Here is a 24,193-nt window from a genome sequence, read left to right as displayed (position 1 = left end):
AGATTGCTCTGAGAACCTTGTCGATACACTAGTCTCATGGTAATTAAAAAATTCGAAAAAGCCAACACTTATTTTGTCAAAGACACAAATGGAAATCCAACCTGGAATGTGAACAAATTAACACAGAGTTCTGATTGTGCTCAAGCTGGGGCAGTTAGCAATTATTCTTGAAAGAATATTTCTATTGAGAACTTTCTTCTAAAATTCAAAATACTAGAGAATCACACAAGCTGGAAAGGACTTAAGAAACTATCTAGTTGCTTCGTTTTATATATTTGGAAGCTGTGGCTCAGAAAAGTTAAGTGACTTGTCCATGGTCACATTGCCATGTGACTGTGATTCTTGGCGGCCCGGTGATCTTTAAATTTGCTTACCTTGAGGTCCTTGTCTTATGTATCATCCCAATTCTCTCTTCTATTGTAAAAGAGCTCCTCCTTTAAAAAATATTGTCTCTTTGGCATATTAATTATTTTAAGCTGGTTATTTTCTAGGAAGCAGCAGACATGGGAAAAATTCTGAAAACTAAGTTGGAGTTACCCTTTTGTAAGATACGTTTATATTTGTAAGGGAAATCTCTATATGCAAGGGTGTCTCCGTCCATGTACCAGGAAGAGAAAGATGACCAAATCTCTAGAAGTTCTTAACCATGAAGAAGGCAATGACTTAAATCTGCATAACGCCCTTACCATTGTTTACTGTGCTTTTCCTGATAACCTCCCATTACTGACTCTCCCACCCTCAACATCCTCTTTTGTCTTTAGCTGAAGATGGTATTTAAGATGAGGGCTCAATTCTCCTTTGTCTCTCCCCTGTATTCACGTGACTAAACTTTTTGTTTGATTTTCTCCTGTTAATGTCTCATGTCAATTTACTTCTTAGACCAGCCCGAAGAACTTAGAAGGGTAGAGGAAAATACCTTCCTCCTTGATACAATGTTATAATGTCAGTAAGTGTTGAATGGATGTCCCCTTGGCTCTAACACATAAATAAGTAAGGTGAATTCTACAGAGAGATTATAGGCCACAGGGCTTTCAGTGAGGCCAGACTGGAAGCTACTCCGTAGGAGCTGGATAAGGGCTCACAGGTGTTCAGTGAAAAAGAGGCAATCCAACATCCACAACCTACACAGGAATAAAAGAAACCAAGGAAATTTAGTATTCACAGCCCTTTAAATAAGAAGGCCAGGCCCATATCAAAAGCCAGAGAACAGAGATGGAAGAACTTGAATACCAAAGACAGGAAAATGGACAAAGATATCAGAAGAATGAAGAAAGAGGGTGACATCAAAGATGACCAGATGGGGCTTTCCTGGTGGCAGAGTGGTTGAGAGCCCGCCTGCCGATGTAGGGGACACGGGTTCGTGCCCCGGTCCGGGAAGATCCCACATGCCGCGGAGCGGCTGGGCCCGTGAGCCATGGCCATTGAGCCTGCGCATCCGGAGCCTGTGCTCCGCAACGGGAGAGGCCACAACAGTGAGAGGCCCATGTACTGCAAAAAAAAAAAGATGACCAGATGTTGTCAAAAGGCTGGGGGTAAAAAGCAGGCACTTGATCCCAAGCTGGTGAGTAAACAGAATGGGCCAACTGGTAAACTTTTGGCCCTAGGATTATGTTGGGTCTAGTGGAGAAATCTTGGTCTCAGTGTCGAGTCCCAACTCTAGCCATGTCTCCTTCATCCATTGATTCGTTCATGTAATATTTATGAACACACACTGTGTGCCAGGAGCTCTATTACGTGCTAGGGGATAAATCCATGAATAAGACAGGCATAGTTCCTGTCTTTACAGTCTATCAGAGAGACAGACATCACCTAAATCACTACACAAACAATCATTTATTTACCTTTGTGGCAAAAGTTATGAAAGGCAAGCACAGCATACAGTGAGAATTCATAAAAGGGGCATCTCACTTTGCTTGAAGACACGGGGAAATTGTGGTATCAGTTTTTTAAATGGAAACAAATATCTAATGGAAGGCAGGTAATTTGTATTTTACGTTTATAAACACACCAACCGTTACTAAACAGTAATATCAAACAGAAGCGTATACCTGAACGGACCACGTGTACTAGAAACCCAGTGAGGAGGGGGAGAAAGGGATTCCACTGGGGAAGCCAGAGGACACAGGAGAAGCTGGGTCCCCAGCGCTGCTGGATGAAAGCAGAGGTGAGACTCCTTCTCACTTTCACTTAGAACCGGAAATAAGTCGCTGAGCATGAATAAGGCTGCAGTGCAGCCAGTCAGTCTCTGTCTGAACTCAATGCCCCAGTTCTGGTTCCCAACCCGTGTTTTGGTTTCCCTGGTACTGAGGACTGCCGTGCACCCTACTTCCTTCTCAGCCCGGTTAACCCAGCTTCTCTGAACTGTCCCCAGACTTCTGGATATTGCTCACCTATGTGCTGGATCTTTGCAGCTAAGAATCAGGACTGGACAAAGTCTGGGCTCTTACGAGGTGATCAGCATGCCTTGCTGCTTATAGACTGATCCTTCTGTTTTTGATGTATCTCTGAATTCATTCTCCCATGGCCAAACCCCACAGCACTACAGAATTCCAAGGATGTCCACCCCTGAAAGATCAGGTACTAGAACTCCAGGTTCTGCTACTTCAACTGGATTCCTTGGAACCTCATGACTGTGTATGACTTGATCCACAGTCATGAGTCTTTTCCTAGGTAACGTGAGTAAATCAATCAATCTGTATTTTAACAGATACCTTCTGAAAACATGCTTCAACCAAAAGTGGAATTCTAATGGTAGACACGTGGGCATGGTGGGTTGTTAGAGCAGAGGTCTGTGGGTGGGGGACTTTGGGTACCTAAGTAGTGCACCACACGCTGGATCAACAACCCCATCCCTTACGGATACAGCAGACATGCCCTCCAAGAGCCAAAGTGGGTGTGCAGAACGCATGTCCTAGAAAGGAAGAGAACTTGGTAATGGTTTCTTAGGAGAAATAAACCCCAAGTGGAAGTGGACATTTGAGCAGAGTTGGTTTTTTTTTTTTGCGGTACACGGGCCTCTCACTGTTGTGGCCTCTCCCGTTGCAGAGCACAGGCTCCAGACGCACAGGCTCAGTGGCCATGGCTCACGGGCCCAGCCGCTCCACGACATGCGGGATCTTCCCGGACCGGGGCACGAACCCGTGTCCCCTGCATCGGCAGGCGGACTCTCAACCACTGTGCCACCAGGGAAGCCCCTTGAGCAGAGTTTTAAAAGAAAAGTCAGGCTGACACACCGGAAGCCTCCTGGGGTGAGGTTGAACCTCTGCAAAGCTCTGGTTTCTCATTGACCATCTTGTTTTTCTCAGTTACAAATCATTCTGGCCCTTCCCTGTTTTCTTTCATCATCCTCCATCCTTAGAGAGATCATCTCAGCCCAGAGACAAACAGCTGTTATTCTGGCTTCTGGTTTGTATTTTGTTAACTGCCTGAGAAGATGTGCTGTCCATCTTCTCGGGTATAAAATGGGGATAACACCCCTATCCTGGTGTGGTTGTTATAAGGCTGGAACGTGAGGGGAATTAAACAAAGTTGGGTTCCTACCCCCTTGACAAAAATACTTTGACTAATTTCAAATACTTTGTTCGTTCAGTGATTATTTATTGAGCACCCACTATGGGCCAGGCACTGTTCTGAGTACCGTAAAGGTAGCAGTGGATAAGATAAAGTTCCTGTCGTTGTAAGGCTGACTTTCTATTGGGAAGAAATAGGCAAGGACCTGGTAAGCAAATAAATAATATAAACCCAGATCATCAGTGAAGATAACAAATAGGACAATAAAGTAAAGAATGACTGTGGGGTTGGAAGGATCACATACACATCTTTCCACGCTAAGCTAAGATTTTAAACCAGTGTGCTAAATTTTCCCATAAGTGATCAAACTGATAAATACAGTGATTAATACTCCAGGACTGACTACTACCAGATCATCTTCCAGACCACGGGTCCTGAATTGGGGTGGCAGACCTTAGTCTCTATATTCAAGTTGCATTTGCATAGCAGGCTGATCAGAGGGCCCAGGTGTAACTTGCCATCTCAGTAGACCCTGATGTCCACAGAGGGGCCACATGAGGTTAAACCCAGGACCAGGTATTTCAAGGGTGGCTGGCAGGGCTCTGCCTGGTTGTACACAGAACACCAAAGGTTAAACTAAGGTCTCTGACCCCTAGATCCTTGGAGCCCCGGAGAGGCTACTGCTTTGTGTAGATGAAGCTAAAGCCAGAATCGTGACTGAATTACAACCAGGAAACCACGTGTGGCAGCTGAACTGCTGGAGGTGTTGAGCCAGGACAGAGCAGCTCGTAAGTTTCTGGAAGCCTGGATTTTCTCAGTGTCTAGGACTGATGTAGCCCAGCCCATCAGCTCTGCATCCTCAGGCGAAGGAGCTGGAAAAAGAAGCCATGTGCCACACTGGCATGTTTTCTATGTGTGTATGTAAATGACCTTGTTTTAGGGATGAAAAGAATACCTCTATGGTCACTTTTAGATAAGAAGAGTCCTGTGGTTTGTTATTCAGGCCAAAGTCTTTCCTCTCCTTTTCTTATATAATCAAATCAAATAGAGTTTCATCCTGAAACTAGGGAAGAGGCAATAAGCTAGAAAACTCTTTGGCCAGTTGTCAACTTTGGGATGAAATTTTTTAAAAAACACACAAATTCCAGTCTTTCCTTTCATATGGAAATCTCGAGTTCCCTCTCTGAACTGTAGCTTTTCCAAGGTTATAGCATATCAGTTCTTTGAGAAGATTTACTTCTTATCTCCCACCCCCAGTATATTTATTCACAGATTGATTTATTTTTTAATCTATTGACTGACTCATATATGTTTATAATGGCTGTTGGTTGTAGAGCAGAGTTCTTGGCCTTATTAGGTTTATGATCCAGAAGGGGACACCAAAGCCACTTCACTTACAGAACCATGGGCTATTGAAATTGGAGTCTTTGATGTTTCTGCTGCAAAGGAAAACTGAGAGAGAGAGAGAGAGAGAGAGAGAGAGAGAGAGAGAGAGAGAGAACAGTATCTGGGAGAGTAGCCACTCAAACCTTTATCAGCTGAAAGAATCAGAGCCTTGTTTGAGCCTCAGCAGAGCCCACTGAGAAGGCATGAGCCCAGGTGGCTCTGCCAGGGATGGCTGGCAGCAGTGAGGTACAGAAGAAAGGACAGCTCCTGGGAGTGAGAGACCTGGATTCTAGGTCTGCCCTTGTATTTCATAACAACTCCTAGAGCCCAGCTTTCCACCTGTGAAGTGAGAGACTCAGATGATGAGGAGGCCTTTCATTACTACGCTCTTCACCCATGCTCATTGATGGAGTCACAGACTAACTCAGAACTCACTTTAATCAACATCCCACCCTCTAGCACTGGTGAGAAATGAATTTGTTTTAATATAGAAAGTTCTGTGATTGGTTGAGTGGTACTATCTATGCCTTACACAGAGAACAGTTTAGAAAGGATTAGAAAACAATGCACAGGACTTTTAAAACTATAGGAATGTAAGCTAAGTTTCCCTTGATTCATGAAGCATTTCAGGGCCTAATAACTATTCCCATCGATTTAGGAAAGGCCCAGCAGCAAGTTACTGTACCTAGTTAGGTCTTTTCCTCCTACTTGTTATGGAACTTAGGCCTTAAAAGAATCTCCATTATCATCCAAGCTCAGGTGAAGAAAAAGTTGAAGCAGCATTTCCAAGTTGACACAGCTAGTTAATGGAAAGCCAAGAAGGAAACGAAGTGCTCCCTGTTCTCAGGCCCTTTGTGTGCCTTGCTACTGTTTACAAACTTCACACAATAAATATACTTTATGCTTTGCCATGGCCTGGCCCTGAGGCAAGAACCAGAGGGCTCTCATCCATAAGTGGACAAGATCATTCCAGGTGGCCACAGGTGCTATGAAGAAAGCCAATCACAAGAATGTGACAAAACACTGGGTAGTTTGTTTTGTTTTTTAGTTTTCATTGAAATACAGTTGATTTACAATACTGTGTTAGCTTCAAGTGTACAGCAAAGCGATTCAGTTATATATATATATATATATATTCTTTTTTCAGATTCTTTTCCATTATAGATTATTACAAGCTATTGAATATAGTTCCCTGTGCTATACAGTAGGTCCTTCCTTGTTGGTTATCTATCTTATATATAGTAGTGTGTATCTGTTAATCCCAAACTCCTAATTTATCCATCCCCCCACTTTCCCCTTTGGGTAACCATAAGTTTGTTTTCCATGTCTGTGAGTCTATTTCTATTTTGTAAATAAGTTCACTTGTATCATTTTTTTAGATTCTACATATAAGCGATATCATATGATATTTGTCTTTGACTTCACTTAGTATGATAATCTCTAGGTCCATCCATGTTGCTGCAAATGGCATCATTGCATTCTTTTTTATGGCTGAGTAATATTGCATAGTGTGTATGTACCACATCTTCTTCATAAACATTGGATAGTTTAGACTTGAGGTCAGAGGAGGCCTCTCTGCATAGATGCTCTTCAGCTGCGTTCATCAATGAATTCTTAGTCTCACTCAGAGCTCACTTAGGAAACATACCGCCATCCAACGCTGTTCAAATCCGTAGCACGTTGTGATTTTCTAGATACCATCCGAGTTGAGGCATGAATGACGTGGAGCCAACCACGTGGATTCCTGCAGAAGAGTCTTCCAGGCCAAGGGAACAGCCAGTGCGGGGACCCACAGTTGAGGGCAACGAGGAGACAAAGTCTGGTGTGGCTGTGGTTTGGGGACCAAGTCAGGGACTGGCATGTAATGAGGTCAGAAAAGTCAGCAGTGTCCAGAACTGCAGAGCCCTGCAAGGAGTTTGAGTTTTATTTCACCTGCAATCGGGAGACTTTGAAGGGCATTAAACAGGCTAGTCGCGGGATCCAATATATGTTTCCAAAAGATTGTTCTGGCTGTTGTGTGGAGAATGGACGTGGAGGGGCAAAGAGAAATAGGGAGACCAGTTAGGAGGCGGGTGTGCGAGTACAGGTGAGTGTGATGGCGGCACGGACGAGGGCAGTGGACATGGAGACGGAGATGAATGGAGAGATTCAGGGGACATGTTAGAAGTGGCCCTGGCAGGAACAGATGTATGAGTGTAGCTGATTCACTTTGTCGTAAAGCAGAAACTAATAAAAAAAAAAAAAAAAAAAAAAAGAAGTGGCCCTGGCGGGACCTGCTGACAGGGTGTAAAGGAAAAGGAGAAATCAAGGAAGCCAGCGGGTGCAAAGGCTGGGGGGCAAACAGGTGTTTTAGCTGGAAATGACAAGTTCAGTTTTAAATACAGTAAGTTGACATTGCTTGTGAGACATATATTCCTTTAAACATTCTCTGATTTAGTCTAGGTTTGCCCCTATTTGTCTGAATTAAACTAGCTTCCTGTGTCATGCGCTAGAAACTCCACTCAAGTTCCTGCCTGAGATTCTGGACAAGAGTTTGTTGTTCTTTAATGGCAACAGTGATGTCATAGGCTTGAGAAGATGCCCTACTTTTCCATTTAGAGAGGCCCCTCCTGGTCTCTGGTTGTGCTCAGCTTTTCTTTCCCTTTATAGACCTCCCCGGGGCATCTGCATTGCAGATGGGAGAGGCAGTGGGGCAGGTAAACCAAGGACACCCAGAAGGCAGAGAGACAACTGGGTCATAGACCCCAGCATGCGACCCTCAGTTACCCTGGATTGGGTCGTTAGCGTTTGGGCTTCTTTCTGTTTAGGTTGGGGATAAACAGTGGATAATCAAAGAAAAAGAGAGCATATGAGATGAGATGTTTAGTTTGCAGAAAGTTGAGGTGGGAGAGAAAGCCAGCAGCCCGTCAGGAAAGAGGGGAGGGAGTCAGGATTGCCTGTGCATCCTATGGAAAGAACCCAGCGAAGGGTCTTGAAGAACCAAATAGATGAGCTCATTTCCTCGAGGACCAGGAATCTGGAGAAAGGATGCATTCTAACTTGAGTGTGGAAGATACAGGTTACAACTATGAAGAGATGTGAGCTTCGCAGATAAGCAGGTAGCAGAAGATCTGGGCTGAGGGTAGAGGGTAGATTTCAAGGACTAAGCAATGCAGTCTAGCTTTGTTTTCAGTTTTTTGTTTTGTTTTGTCTTTTTCTGTTCTTGTTTTTTAGTGCAAACTAAAGCAATCTCTAGAGGCAAATGACCTGAATGCTTAAGACCATATATATGGGTTTTCCCCAAGGATCTTTATATCACTCATAATCCTACTCTCATCACATGGCTGGAATTTAGTGTCTGCTCACTAATTTCGTGAAATGGTAAAGACCATGGGCACTGGAGTCAGAGAGCTTGGGTTTGAATCCTGACCCTGCCATCTACTATGAAATTGGACATGTTACTTAGACCCTCTGTATCTCAACTACTTCATCTTTTTTTTTTTTTTTTTTTTTGCGGTATGCGGGCCTCTCCCTGACGTGGCCTCTCGCATTGCGGAGCACAGGCTCCAGACGCGCAGGCTCAGCGGCCATGGCTCATGCGCCCAGCCGCTCCGCGGCATGTGGGATCCTCCCGGACCGGGGCACGAACCCGTGTCCCCTGCATCGGCAGGCGGACTCTCAACCACTGGGCCACCAGGGAACCCCTACTTCATCTTTAAAATGGGGTCAAGGGACTTCCCTGGCGGGCCAGTGGTTAAGACTCCATGCTTCCAATGCAGGGGAGATGGGTTCAATCCCTGATCCCATATGCCTCGTGCCCTACTTCCCCCCCCCACCAAAATGGGAACCATGAGAGTCCCTACCCAATAGGGCTGTGGTGAGGATAAAAGGAGTGAATGCATGTTAAGCCCTTGAAGTAGTTCCTGGCACATCTTAAGCCCACTAAAATACCATTTCTTATAGGAAAAGAACAGAGGAGAAAACGGGCCAACAAGTTGTAGCTCCTTAGTCCCCCAAGTTTTCTGTGAGATCGAAGAAGAGGCCAGAGTAAACATAGGTGATTTATCACATCATCTTTGCATGCTGGCATGAGTACCTGGGGACCCACTGGATCCTACATTAGAAGAAGAGGAGGGTGACTACACTGGTCAATTACACAGCATGTGGAAAATATAAAAACAGCAGCACCATGTCCGAATCTGCCTCCTAAAAGCATTGCTAACTAATTCACTGAGCCTGAGACACAGGCAGATGGTGGGATCCCTTGAAACGCCACTGTGAAATGTCTGGAGGCTTTCTAGATTAATAGCATTAGAAAAATGCTGTTAGAAAAATCCTGCGTTAGAAACATCCAATGCCTGACTTTTACCACTATCCCCTTCAGTTTATGCCATCTCTCCCGAGGAAAGGAACTTTTAAAATTATTTTCAAATGTAAGAGGAAGAATTATCAATCCATTAAGGAAAACAAAACCATTCTAATTAACAGCCGTTCATGGGAGAAGAGCTTGCTCCTGCAGGACTAGATAAATGCCAACCCAAAGCTTCAGAAATTGAGCAAGCCACACAGTCAAGTTCAATTATATCATCCTCACTCGCCAAGTAGTTGATATCTAATTATTTTGCCTGATGCGTGTTGAGGGAGAGAGAGTGATTTCTCCCTGTACAGGACCAGCATCACCAGCAGCTCTGGACTGCTGCTCAAGGAACAAAAGAACAGACAGGGCAGGCTCACTGGGGAATCTGTCCCCAGATCAACCCACCTGAGGCAACGGAGACAGGGCAGCCATCTCCTGGAATTCAAAGCAGAGATCACCCCCAGTCACCTGTCACCTTTTACTAAGCCTCTTTGACTTAGTAAAACCTTTCCATTCTGAATAGAGAACTTGCTGAAGCAACTTACTGCTTGGCAGGAAGAAACTAGGTAGTGATGTTTCCCCCTCCTGTTAGCAGAAGTAGTTATGATAATGACAATGAATGTTGCTCTAAAAAAAAGCCTATCTTTAAAAGATTGATTGAGTCCTTTGTTTCATGACCTTGATGCTAAATGGTTATTTAATGAAGGATTTGTAAGTGCTGTTACTTCATATTCAAGAATTGAGGGAAAGTATCCTTCAGATGCCCGTCTCCACAGTGAAGCGGAGATAATCTCTGAACAGCCATTTGAATCATTAGGGAATCTAATCCCAGTCCAGGGACATAGGATTTTAGTACTAACCCGAAAAAAGAAGTGAATTATACAGCTAATTATCATCGCATAGGCAAATAAATTCTAGCCATTCAAATCTGCTTCCACTCAAAAGTGCTATTTGTTGAACTTAAATAATGCCTTAGGACTTACTGATGTAAACATTCTTATTTGCTAGAAAAGCCTTCATAGAAACAAAGCTCCAAGAGCCAAGCAAAGACTGAGACCAAGAAACATCAAAGAAACACCTCATTGTATTAAATATTTCCGTGGAGCCTTATTGGACAGCCGACAACTGTGGGACTCTGTCTTGCTTTGATGACAATTCAGCAGGCAGAACTCTTAGACACCTGCTATATCAGCAAACTGTTTTCTCCCAAGAGATAATACCATATATTGGTCAATAGAACCCATACTGTTAGGATGAAAAACACACTCATGGGTTTTTTAGAGTAAAAGGTGATGACCTTCTGGTCCAACCCAGAGAGGTTAAGACCCTGTGTGCTCTAGATCACACAGAGGCAGACCCAGGACATGAAACCACCACGTTTTCTGGACTGCTGATTCAGTGCTCTTTCTGCTTCACTGAGCTGCCTCTTAGGGAACACATTTGAATCACTGGAGTTAAAAAAACTCAACAGAAATATTCAACTGGCTTTACACTTGAGATAGACAGCTCTCAAGTGCAAGGGAAAACGAGGCTCCATCTCTCAGAGCCCACCTTGCCCCAGGTTTGGATGGAACTGCTGTTTCAGGGTGGGGTAAGGGGCCGGCAGCGACTTGGGCAAGTCTGAAGACAGCCTGGAAGTGGCTTGAAAATGGCCTAGCGATCGTGAGAGTTTCAGGAAGTACTACTGGCTTGTGGCCCACAGACTGCAGGAACTGAGCGATAAGGAGGACACATTCCAGGTGGGGGGACAAGATGGGGGGACACATCCTCTCCAGGAGGGGAAGTCCACAGAAAAGCGAACTCTGGGGGTGTGATTGTTTCACTGTATAGCACACATTGACTGAGTCTTTTCTATGTGCAATGCATTGCATCTTTTCATGAAATGATTATAAAGGGAGGTGTGGGTAGATGGAAGTGAGGATTGAAGACCTGGAGTCGTGCTTAGTATAAAAGTCACTTGCCTTGGGGCTTCCCTGGTGGCGCAGTGGTTGAGGGCCCGCCTACCGATGCAGGGGACACGGGTTCGTGCCCTGGTCCTGGAGGATCCCACATGCCGCAGAGCGGCTGGGCCTGTGAGCCATGGCTGCTGAGCCTGCGCGTCTGGAGCCTGTGCTCCACAACGGGAAAAAAAAAAAGTCACTTGCCTTGGAGTTCTATGTCAGGTACAACAAAGGACCCACAATGGGAATAGAGAGAACTATGGCACCTGGTCTCAGGAGCAAACAGGAGGCAAGGCCACTTTTCTTGAATGTTTTCAAATATAAGTCACTGTAGAGGAAGAGAAAGAGGAGGATGTTATCTGCTACTTAAAATTCCCAGCAACTTCCAGAAAAATATTCTATATCTTCTAGATACACAGTAAATATTTGTTGAGAAATGAACTGCTGAATTGGTGAAAGAATGACTAGTTCTCATTTATTTTGACTCTTTGCGGAATTATGTTGAGTTGAATGATTTTTCCAGTTAACTAAGATTTCCTCCTATAGACGTGAAGTCACCTGCTTTTAAACATGTTATATGGTCATGTTTTTAGTGCTTCAGTCATGTTCCTTTCTTCTTAAATGTATTTTATGGAACATAATTTTGCCTTTTCATTGGTTATTTTACTGTGTACAACTGTGACTTTGAGGTTTGGAAGTGTGAGCTATTTGCCTCCACCCTACAGTGATTTTTTTTTTATTCGGGGCTTCTTCATTCTCCTTCCTTACCTTACCAATCATCACGAGTGTGCATTACCATGAGCCAGACATGCCCTAGGTACCTGGAAACAACAGTGAACAAGACGGATGTGGTTCCTTTACAAAGTTTCCAGTCTAATCTGGAATTCAAACAAACCAGGCAAATAATTACAATCTGAGGTGAATTCTTTTTTTTTTTTTTCTAGCCGCACAGCCTGTGGGATCTTAGTTCCCTGACCAGGGATTGAACCCGTGCCCCCTGCATTGGAAGGGCAGAGTCTTAACCACTGGACCACCAGGGAAGTACCTGAGGTAAATTCTATGAAGATAACTGCTAAGATAGAGAATAATATTAGAAAACAGCTGAGTATTCCTGTAGCATAGTGAGCCCTGAAGACCTTGCTCTGAAGGTGACAGTTAAGCCACATCCAGAAGGAGGAGGCCAGCCAACTGTGGGAAGAATGTCTGGCAACTGTTTCCACCCCGCTTTCCCCTCAATCTCGTTGCTGAAGTCGACCAGCAAATATCAGAAACACACGTCTGTTAAATCATTAATCTCATGTTCACAGAAAATACAGATGTTGCTCTTAAGGGGATTTCGGTCTTTCCTTGGGTGAAAATATATGTTTATGACAACTATTTTATTTACTCTTCATCCCACTTTGGAAAGACGTGCAAAGCACTGATCCCCAGGGGGATAAAAAAATGAATGATGCATGCCCCCCCTCTACCTTAGGAATTGTGTTAGTCAAGGTAAGTGAGGCTGCTTTGCAATAACAAGTAATCCCCAAATCTCCGTGGCTTAATGTACTAGTAGTTTATTTCTCACTCACACAATTTCCAAAGTGGGTCAGCAGCTCTCCTGGGTAGCTCTCCTACAAGTTGTTAGTCTGAAATCCAGGCTCCTTTTATCTTGTGATTCTGGCCTCTGTCCACAGAAGGTGAAAAGTGCACTGGAGGCTCATCAAATATTTTAAAAGACCAGTCTTGCAAGTTGCTTACAATACTTCCACCCAATTCCATCAGTCAGAACCCAAACATATAGTCTCACTCTAACAGCAAGGAAGACTGAAAAATGAGGTCTCCCTATGTTCCCAGAAAGAAGAAATGGGATTGATGAAGATATAGCTGGCCTCCATTGTAGGAAGCTCTTAATTTAGTGGCCCAGAAAGTCCAGCAGACACTAAAATATCTTTAGGAGGGGCAACTGTTAAAAGCATTAAATAGAGGTGGAATCAAAGATGGGACTCCACAGGGATGAGATTGATTAATTCTGCTTAATCAATAAGGCATCGCTGATAAGGGAAGTCTGCTAGAGGAACTGGGTTTAATCAGGGTCTTAAAGGATGAATAGGTATTTAAATGGTAGAAATAAAAAAGTGAAGTTAGACAAAGGCACAAAAATGTGAAAGTTCATACCAGCCAGAAACGGTGAGGCATCTGGTAAGACTGGAGGAAACAACAGTGGGGAAAAAAGAGGGACCACATTCCCAAGGGTGTTGGATGTGAAGTTAAATAGTTGGGTTTTGTTCTGTGGGAAATAGAACATCATGAAAGCTTTTTGAATAGGTGGTAATATCATGAGATTTGTGTTTTAAAAAAGATACTTTATTTTCCATGTATTTGGTTGTTGGCTGAGGTTGGTGGGAAGCTTAATGAATGATAATTAGGGATGTTGCTGCTTCATAACAGGTAGTTCTTGTCTTCCAAGAATTGACAACACTTTATATGTGCTGGAGAAGCTCATTAATCCTCAGTTTCTTCAAGAATAGCACAGATGGGGCTTCCCTGGTGGCGCAGTGGTTGAGAGTCCGCCTGCCGATGCAGGGGATACGGGTTCGTGCCCCGGTCTGGGAAGATCCCACATGCCGCGGAGCGGCTGGGCCCGTGAGCCATGGCCGCTGAGCCTGCGCGTCCGGAGCCTGTGCTCTGCAACGGGAGTGGCCACAACAGTGAGAGGCCCGCGTACCGCAAAAAAAAAAAAAAAAAAAAAAAAAGAATAGCACAGATGAATTAAATATCCCTCTCTGACCTACGTAATTTACCAAACTGAGAGAACCTCATGCTGGTGGCCCAAAAGACATATAAAAAACGTTACAGGGCTTCCCTGGTGGCGCAGTGGTTGAGAGTCCGCCTGCCGATGCAGGGGACGCAGGTTCATGCCCCGGTCCGGGAGGATCCCACATGCCGTGGAGCGGCTGGGCCCGTGAGCCATGGCTGCTGAGCCTGCGCGTCCGGAGCCTGTGCTCCGCAACGGGAGAGGCCACAACAGTGAGAGGCCCACGTACCGCAAAAAAAAAAAAAAAAAAGAAATGATACAGGTTGCATCATCTGTCAGCCTTGCAGAGAACTCTGTCCAAATTCTTTTGGGAGAAGCAGAGCCATGTGCCAGCTCCCCAGCGGAGCCCAGAATACTGACATACGAGTTCAGGGATTTTTGGCAACACTTTGGGTCTATTGTCATCAGTACGTTTGGGTTCCAGTTTTCAACTTGTTTCTGATCAGCTAATAAAAGCCCATATCTTAAACTTTAACCTAAAAGATAAAGATCCATCTCTTCATGGATTCTCAATCCTACTGCTCCGTCGTCGTGTTGATAGTCAAATGTATTTCTCCTTTACAGCATTTGTCTAAATGCATGGACATTTCATTTAAGCCCTAACATAGCTGAAGTATCTTTAGTTTCTTTGTAGCTCCTCATCCAAGGTCCCAACGCTTTTCATTCCCACATCCCTAACCTGGAGAACAGTTGAAAATACAGAAACTTAAAAACCTTGATGCTAAGTGATCTTTCTCCAGAGAAGTTTAGCACACTTCACTTAAGTAGAAGTCTCTGTTGGTTCTGCATCCAATGGCCAGTTCTTTCCTTACTTACTCTTTGGTGTCAAAGCATTGATTTTGTCCAGATATCCTGGACTTTTCCCTAATCTGACTCAGGAATAAATCCAAATTAATCTAATCACAGCAATTTTGTGCCCCTTATCAGCGATGGATTTAGGGGTGACCCAGTGTAGACAATGATGCATGAGTACAGGTCTGCTTGGGGGTTTCTTGGAAATGTTGCCTTGATTTTGAAGAGCACCGATGCCAGTATTTGTTTCTCTTCTCCCACCATCAAGATACGGTACCTGGAACAGCAGTAGCCACCTTGCAGCCCTGGGGAAGCCCAGCTGGAGCAATGCCAGTGCCCTGAGGATGACCGAGCAGGAGGACAAGAAAAGCTTAGGGCTCTGGTGGCATTGCAAAGTCACTGGCTTAACCAAACCCAAGGAGTTCTACCAGGACCTCTTTTATGTGAGATGATTCATTTTCTTTACTGCTCTAAGCTGATCAGTTTGGACTTTTCGGTTACCTGCAGCAGAAGCACTGTAACCAATAACAATGGCAGTTCACACCGTTTCTTGCCATCCCAGTGAGGAAAGCAGATGGTCAGAGCAGATCACTCACGTTACCTCACTCTGAGCTATAAAGTAATCAGTGCCCCTGGAGCTGCACAAAGCAGGTTCCGGAAAGCAGGGAGTGAGCAAGTGGCTTCATTTGAGTCACCGAGGGGATCAAGAAGAAAGCCAGGAAGAAGGCAGCCAAGACAGTGGCTTCCTCCTCGAAGGTCAGCTGGAGCATGGAGCCTGGCTCAGCCAGCTCTGATTCCTTTTGCCCATAAACTTGGGCCACTTCACTCTACAACTCGAAGCTTCAGCTTTTCTCATCTGTAAGATAGATGCCTCACAGGTTGCTGTGAGAATACAAAATAATGCATGATAATTCATGTAGTGTGGTGCTTACAGCCCATGCACTATGGGCATTCAGTAAAGGCAGCTTTTATTTTAACAAGCGTGATGATTCCCAAACTTTTTCTGCCTCAGATCTTTGATGGTAGCGAAGAACCTCTGGGTCATTTACCCTCTTACTGTCACTTGACACCATAAATTCATAGGCCGGAAGGGAAGGGGAGTGTTCCATGAATGAGACTCAATTTGCAGCTGTGATCAGTGAGTCATTACTTCATGCCTGAAACCCACATCCAAACAACTCCATCTCCATATGTGAAAGCTCATATGCATCAGGAAAGATCCTGGGACCATACCTGAGAACACATTTTCTTTTTCTTCCTCGGATTTATTGAGATATAATTGCCATATAACATTGTGTAAGTTTGAGGTGTACTTGTGTTGATTTGATACGCTTATATATTGCAAGATGATTGCAACCATAGCTAACACCTCCATCACATCATATAATTACTAGTTCTTCTATTGTGGTGAGAACATTTAATATCTACTCTCTTAGCAACTTTCAAGTATATAATACAGCATTATTAACTATAATCACCATGCTATACATTAGATCTTCAGAACTTATCCATCTTATAACTGGAAGTTTGTATCCTTTGAACAACATCTCCCTATCCACCCCCTAAGGCCCTGGTAACCACCATTCTAATCTCTGTTTCTATGAGTTCAGCATTTTTAGATTCCACATAAAAATGATATCATATAATATTTTTCTTTCTCTGACTTATTTCACTTAGTGTGATGGCCTCAAGATCTGCCTATGTTGTTGCAAATAGCGAGATTTCCTTCTATCTTATGGCTGAATAGACATCTTCTTACATATTCATCCATTGATAGACACTTAGGTTGTTTCCATATCTTGGCTATTGTGAATGAACACACAGTATAGATATCTCTTGGAGATTCTGGTTTCATTTCCTTTGGATATGAAAAGGAAGTGGAATTGCCGGATCATATGGTAGTTCTATTTTTAATTTTTTGAGGAACCCCTGTACTGTTTTCCATGGTGGCCGTACCAATTTACATTCCCACCAACAGTGCACAATGGTCCACAGAACCCATTTTCTTTTCTTTTTTTACATCTTTATTGGAGTATAATTGCTTTACAATGGTGTGTTAGTTTCTGCTCTATAACAAAGTGAATCAGTTATACAGATACAGAACCCATTTTCTTAAGCTATATTGCCACCTACAAACGGCGGAAAACTGGGTTTGTAAGAGTCATTTCAACCGAGTGCCGCGCCACTTACAGATACGCTGCATCAATTTTTTTCATAACTACTTGTTAGCCTCCAGTTTGAGAGAAAGACAATTAAAAAAAAAAACAACCGTGGAATGTTCTTGCTTGGAATTGTAATTGCTCATTAGAACCCCTTTTCATTATAATTGTACAATTCATTATGCTGAGCGCTTCATTAGAAGTATTGTAAAACTCCTGACAACTTGAATATTGAAATGAATCTGATTTAGAGCTTTACTGTTTCTTGAGGGCATTTTCTAATTAATGCAAGTCTGAGAAACCAGAAAAAGTGAGAGTCTTCATATTTTCTTCTGGGGGTCATTACTGGAGGTGTGTTTTTTAAAAAATCATTTTGAATTAGGAAGCTTTCTTTAGCACAGAAAGAAAAAAATAGTCCATAAACCCGACATAGTCACAGTGAGGCCACATCTGTCTTTACAGATACAGAGAGCTCAGAATGATCCGCACTTAATGCTAAGCCAAATCTTTTTAGAGTGCTGTTAGGGACTTCGGGGTAAAGACAGCAGGTTGAACATTTTCGTTTATCGCTCTTTCCTCTTGAAAGCCCACTGAGATGACAGCAACGGAGGTTTAAAAAGGGGAGAAACCCACAAGGACAAAGAAAATGAAGGGGAAGAACAGAGCAACAAAGTCCTGGCAGCTGCAGGCAGAAGGACAAGGACTATTGACTTTTCAGATCCAAGAACCAGAATCCGAAGCTGACAGAGTAGGAGGTGAGATGCGAACTCATTGCGCTCAGCACCCCCTGGATATGCAGGAATTAGTGGTTCCAGTAAGTGGAGCTAAAGGTGGGGCTCTAGGGGGATCAGCTGAGAGTCTGCTTGGGAAGCATTTGGATCCCCGGCAGAGGGACGGTCACTCGCCTCCACTGGTACAAGTTGAGAGGTTTTTCCCTCTGGAGAGGGTGGAACAGAGGGTCTCTGGACTGGAAGATTCTAGAAATGGTTGATGGCAAGTCTACCATAATACAACAGGGGGATTAGATGAAAACTTACACATCTAATGACGAGACCTTCCCTCCAAGCCCTCTTAGGTTAGCAAAATGCCGGTAGCAGGGCCTAGTCCCTGAGCATGAGATTGGAAGATGCTTCTTTGAGGAATCTGACCATCCCAAGGAGAAATAGCTGAAAATGGCTCTCTCAGGGAGTTCCCAAGAAAACAGTCAGTTAGAGCGGTGGCTCCCAAAGTGTGGTCTCCAAACCTGCAGTATCGGCATCACCTGGGAACCTGCTAAAAATGCAAATTCTCATACCCTGCTCCAGACCTACAGAATAAGAACCACTGGGCTAGGACCCTGAGATCTACTTTAAGAAGTCCCCCACCTATTCACTAAAGTTGAGAACTACTGCTCTTCAGCAAAGCTCACCATGGACACAAAATTTCCCTTCCTTATAAATATGAGCAGACGATCAAGGGTGAGCAGATATCTAAAGAAAGATGGAGAACAAAATAAATTGAAATAAATAACAATCTTGGAGGAAAAAGAGACTTTTCAGGAAAAATTAAACTTGGAAAACAGCTAACATTAATACCCTTGGAGGGGTAAGAAAAGATATTTCATCCATGAAAACAAGAAGAGGTGACTATTTTTTTTAAGAAGGGGTCCTTTGAAAAACAATGAAAATGGGCTTTTGAAAATTTTTAAATATGGTAGTAAAAATGAGGAATTCAACCAAACACTAAAAAGTGAAGCAAAAGATGGAAAAAAAAAAAAAAAAACGGGGAGAAAAAAAGAAAAATCTGAAGATTAGTCTAGGAAAGTGATCCGGACAAAGGAAGCAGAGGGGAGATATAATGAAAGAACTGAGAATTGTTTCCCAGCATTGAAGACCATACAGCCCTAGATGGGATCCACACCGTGTGCAGACATTGGATGAAAATAGATTTGTATCCAGACATGTCATTGTCAGATTTCAGAAAATGACCTTGAACTGGCCTTGTGTGGGCCACTCTGTGGTCAGCTGAGAGCTCCTCTTTGACTGCTGTCATCCAGCCCAGCCCTGCAGGGTCCATGAAGAGTGGCTAAGGACCACCCTCAGAGGGTACATCGTGGGTAGAGCGTGAGCTTGGATATTAAACCCTCCAGGGTTCAGCTCCCAGCTCTGCTACTGACTGGCAGCATCACCCTAACCTCTCTGTTTTCTCGTCTGAAAAATGCAGGTAATTCCACCCTCTTCCCTGGGCTGTGGTAATGCCCATCTCATGGTAAGCAGTGTATCATCAGTAGCTGTTAATAATAGCATCACTAACTAGTCTAATTGCCCTTCCTCTTTTAAAGGTTCACAGCCTGTAATGCTGGGCTGGGGACCACTCTCACCGACACTGGGACTTTGATTTTTGACTACCACTGATTTGCAAGAACTAAACTGAGAGTCGTTACGGCTGTCCCCACTGTCATTAAAAAAAAAATCAGATTTAATTTTGGAAATTTGAATGTATTTTTAATTTGAGCTGCCTGTTATTATCAGTGACAAAGAATTTTCTGACAGGTAAAGTTAACCAAAGATGGACTGGTTGCTTCAGTGGTGAGAGGGCTCATCACTATAGTGATGGTGGCTGAAGGGTGGGGCAGAGGACCGCCTGGATGGAACTGTATTAGAGGACGTTGAAGGGATGGTAATGGTTTTTGTTGATGACTTAAAGTTTTCTAAAACTCCAGATGTGCCTCACAGCTCTCTGAGCAGCCCTGTAATCTGTCGTTTTTGCCTCAAGTTTCTTTGGTCTTCCAGACTACCCATCAAGTAATTGAGAAACTATAAATAAACGTTAGAAGTAAGCCCCTAATTGATCAACTTTCAGGTTTTCCTTGGTGAGTTTTCTTGAAACTTGGTTCCTGTGTATAATTTGACTCATGCATCTCTGGGGGAAAGGCCTCTCCCCTGATCTTTGAGGAGGGTAGCAAATGGCTGCAAAGTCCAGGCGAGGAGGTGGTAGTGCTCCATTTGCAGAGCTAACAGTCAAACCTACAAAACGAATACAGTTTCCACGCAAGGAGGAAGGAGGAGGACAAATGGCTGCCAGACCTGTACATTTACCGAATCAACACCAGTCCCAGGCCACAGAGCCCCGTACTTAGATACTTTGGCCGGATTGCTTGAGTACTGACATAGCCTTGTAAACTGAGACCCTTCAAAGGAGTGAAAAGAAAAAATAAGTTTAGAGGAACGTTTACATAGAGGTTTCCCTTGGCTTGCAGCTGCCCAACTGAATTAGCATCAAACCGTTGCCCTGGAAAAGGGTCATGAGAAGTGGTTTTCCAGGCCTCACACAATGAGCACAGTCAGTATGGAAGCTGCCTGGTTTTCATTTGGAAGAAATTTACATCTGATCCCACCCTTACCCCCAGACTTCTGCCTTCCTATCTGCTTCACTCTATCATCCTGAGGCCCATATATTTGCAAAAAGTGCCTTCACCACTGTCCTTTCTCCTGGTGACGTGGCTGTAAAATTCCTCTCCCTCAATCCTTCTTCCATCCCAAGCAAAACTCCCATTCTTGAGTTCAGACTAGTAATCAATAAGGAGTTTGGAGTGAAAACGCTGAGTGAACTAATTCACACTAAAAAGCAAATAGCTGATAAATTCTTGGAGAGGTCCTAACACTTTTTATGAATTCAAGTATCTCAGTCATACATTTTCAGGGTTTAAAAGTTAACCTCTTGAATGGTGGCATCTCACTCACTAAGGTCAAGGGCAGAGAAAAGTTTAGCATCGTAAGGGTTACCTCCTTTCCTCTGTGTTGCTTAATCTGATAATAAGGAAATGCTGCATCTGGGAATAGCACATGGTTAACTCCCCAATATTCAGAGATCCACCATGAGAATAGATAAGAATCATGGAAGCCTCTTTGGACATACAAGAAAGGAAAAGCAAGCCCACACAGGGTCCTAGAATTACTGGTCCTTATCCTAGGTACCCCTGAGATAGGGGTTCTCAGGGATGGGCCTCCCACCCCTATTAATTCTTCATTCTCATTTCCTCCCTACTCGCAGTGCCAGATGAGGAGCGTCTTTGTCCTTTGGGAGTGTGGGCAGAAGGAGCACCCCTTGATGTTGGAGTTTTGACATTTAAGTAATAAACGCTAAAACTTACCAAAGGGGCTTCCCTGGTGGCGCAGTGGTTAAGAATCCGCCTGCCAATGCAGGGGACGCAGGTTCGAGCCCTGGTCCGGGAAGATCCCACATGCCGCGGAGCAACTCAGCCCGTGCGCCACAACTACTGAGCCTGTGCTCTAGAACCCATGCGCCACAACTACTGAAGCCCACGTGACTAGAGCCTGTTGTCCACAGCAAGAGAAGCCACCTCAGTGAGAAGCCCGTGCACCACAACGAAGAGTAGCTCTCGATTGCCATGACTAGAGAAAGTCTGCGCACAGCAACGAAGACCCAACGCAGCCAGAAATAAATTAATTAATTAAATTAAAAAGAAAAAAAAAGAAAACTCACCAAAGGCTTACTACGTGTTGCGACTGCTCTAAATGCTTTAATTCATTCATTTATTCAACAAGTATTTACTGAGTGCATCCTATGTGCCAGTCACTTTTTTTTTTTTTTTTTCAGGTACGCGGGCCTCTCACTGCTGTGGCCTCTCCCGTTGTGGAGCACAGGCTCTGGACGCGCAGGCCCAGCGGCCATGGCTCATGGGCCCAGCCGCTCCGTGGCATGTGGGATCTTCCCGGACCGGGGCACGAACCCGCGTCCCCTGCATCGGCAGGCGGACTCTCAACCACTGCGCCACCAGGGAAGCCCTGCCAGTCACTTCTAAATGCTGTTTATTCATTTATTCATCCAGTGCTTGACCTCTTATGTGTCAAGTATTGTTATAAAGGCTTTTCATTCATTTATTCATTCATTCATTCATTCAACAAGTATTTACCGAGAGCCTCCTGTGTGCCAGGCACTGATCTAGGCTCTATACTGGTGAGCCAAACAAAGCTTCTGCCTTTATAGAGATGATACTTTATTGAGGGTTGCCAGGCAATGCACAAATAAACAAGAAAACATACAGTGTATCAGGTGATTTTAAGTCCTACAGAGGAAGATCAGCTGAGGCGAACGGGCAGCGTGCTGGGTAGATGTTGCTATATTTAGGTCTCATTGATCAGGTGACATTTGAGCAGAGAGCGAGCAAACATGACAAAATCAGTCACAGGAAACACCAGTACATAGACCCTGAGGTGGGAGTGTGCTTGGCCTACCTGAGAAAAATCAAGGGAGGAAGGGGTGACGGGAGCAAGGGGGAGGGGGGAACAAGGTCAGATGGAGCTGGGAGGGAAACTAAGCAGGCAGGACCTCACAGGCTCTGTTGGACGGGGAACACAGTAGAGTGCTTTGACCATGGGAATGACTTGTTTTAAAAGCATCCCCCAGCTGCTGTGCTGAAAATAGACTAGGACATGAGGGTGAAAATCAGGGGGACAATTAAATGGCTAGTGCCAAATCCAGGCTGGAGGGGCTGGTGGCTTGGGCTGTGGCAGTTACACTGGAGGTGGTGACAAGTGGTCAGTCGCCAGTTACCTCTGAAGGTAGAGCCCGTGGGATCTGCTGGTGGACTGGATGTGGTATGTGAGAGGAAGAGGGAAGTCAGAGATGATCCGAAGGATTTTGACCTGAGCAACTTCAAGGGTAGAGACGACATTTCCTGAGAGAGTGAAACTGCCGGAGGAGCTGTTTAGAGGAAGAGCTGGAATGGGGAGTTCAGTTTGGGATATTATTAAGTTTGAGATGCTCATGACGATCTCAGTAAAGAACTCGAGGCGGGCATTTCGGTGTTAGTCTGCCATTCCAGGGAGGCGTCCAGACTAAGAATATAACAGTGGGCAGAGATGGTGTTGAAAAATCACAGACCAGACACGTGAACTGAGCGTGTATGAGGTTAGAAGAAAAATCCCAGCACAGAGTTGTAGGGCACGCCAAGGTCTAGAAAAGGAGGCAGGATCCAGGCGGGAGATGAAGATATAACCAGTGAGATGGAAGGAAAACCAGAATCAACGGTTATTCTGGAAACCAAGCCAGGAGGCGCTCGAGAAAGAGGGAACCATCAACCACGTCAAGTGCTGTGGGTAAGTCAGACCAGATGAGGCGTGACTGTTGTCCACTGGGAAGGTGCCCGAGGCTCTAGCTGGAGCTGTTCAGTGGAGTGATGATGAGAGATGCCCCATCAGGGCATGTCAGGAACAACGGTGTTTATATTTAATTCCATGAGGGCTACTGTGTTATATTCCTGTTTTACAAATGAGAGAACTGAGGCGCAAGAGAGGGTTGAACACAACTGAATTGGAAGTCAGACAGTCTACTAGCTCCAGAGGACATGCCCTTCAAAGCCTGGTGTGCTTGGAACTTGAAGGCTCTCAAATTACCAGGGGCAGTGGAGAGCCGGGAGAAGCCTGCTGGCATCTTAGGACAGCAATCACTAGGTAAAGGGGACAAGAGAAGAACAGAGAATGTGACCTCACACCCCACACCATCCGCCGCTGCCTCAAATTCATCTTAGCTTTTGGAGAGAAATGCTGGCTAAGATGGGCTGGGCAGGAAAGGTACTCTTTGCTTTTTTAATGGTATTTTATGTTTCTAGAAATTAATTCAGGATCCTTAGAGCACGCTAAATCTTCTAATAGTTAGAAGGTGTGGCATTAAATTGTCATTGGTAGAGAAGATGACAGTGGCTAAGGGTTGGTGCTGACATAAGGGTGTCTTGCTGTGAACTCCGTGCTCACCAAAATTTATCTACGAACTGATGGCAGTCTCTGTGTGATGAGCGGCAGCAAACTCGTGTTTTTGGTTTTGTCTTGTTTTTGCTGGATAAACGTTCTGGTTAGAGGTGTGTTTCCATGTCCGTGAACAGAATCCGGGGGCCTCTGAGCTAGAACGGGCTTGGAGGAGGGTGGGGGGCAGGTTACTGCACGGGAGCCAGGCTGGAAGGTCAGTGCTCCAGAGCGACCTTGCAGTCATTCCTGGAATGGGACCGAGGGAGGGGGCAGCTGGGAATATTCTTCTTCCTGTCGCTCCAGTGTCAGGGCTCCTTTCCAGCGGACCTGGCAGGCTGTCCTCCAGCAGTTACGCTGTAAACCCTGGTCAGCCAAGTCTCCGTTACGTTTTCTTGGGATTGGGGTGTGATTGGGGTGGTGATGGCAATCTGGATTCCTGTCCTTGATGTTAGGAAGACAACCAGGTGGCTGATGGGGCCCCTGGAGGGGACGCCGAGAGGGGGATGGGAGAGCCCCAAAGACCTGCG

The sequence above is a fragment of the Hyperoodon ampullatus genome (assembly GCF_949752795.1).
Source record: "Hyperoodon ampullatus genome assembly, chromosome: 20".
NCBI lineage: Eukaryota > Metazoa > Chordata > Mammalia > Artiodactyla > Ziphiidae > Hyperoodon > Hyperoodon ampullatus.
The sequence above is the reverse complement of the archived record's forward strand: the minus strand, read 5'-3'. Positions refer to the sequence as shown.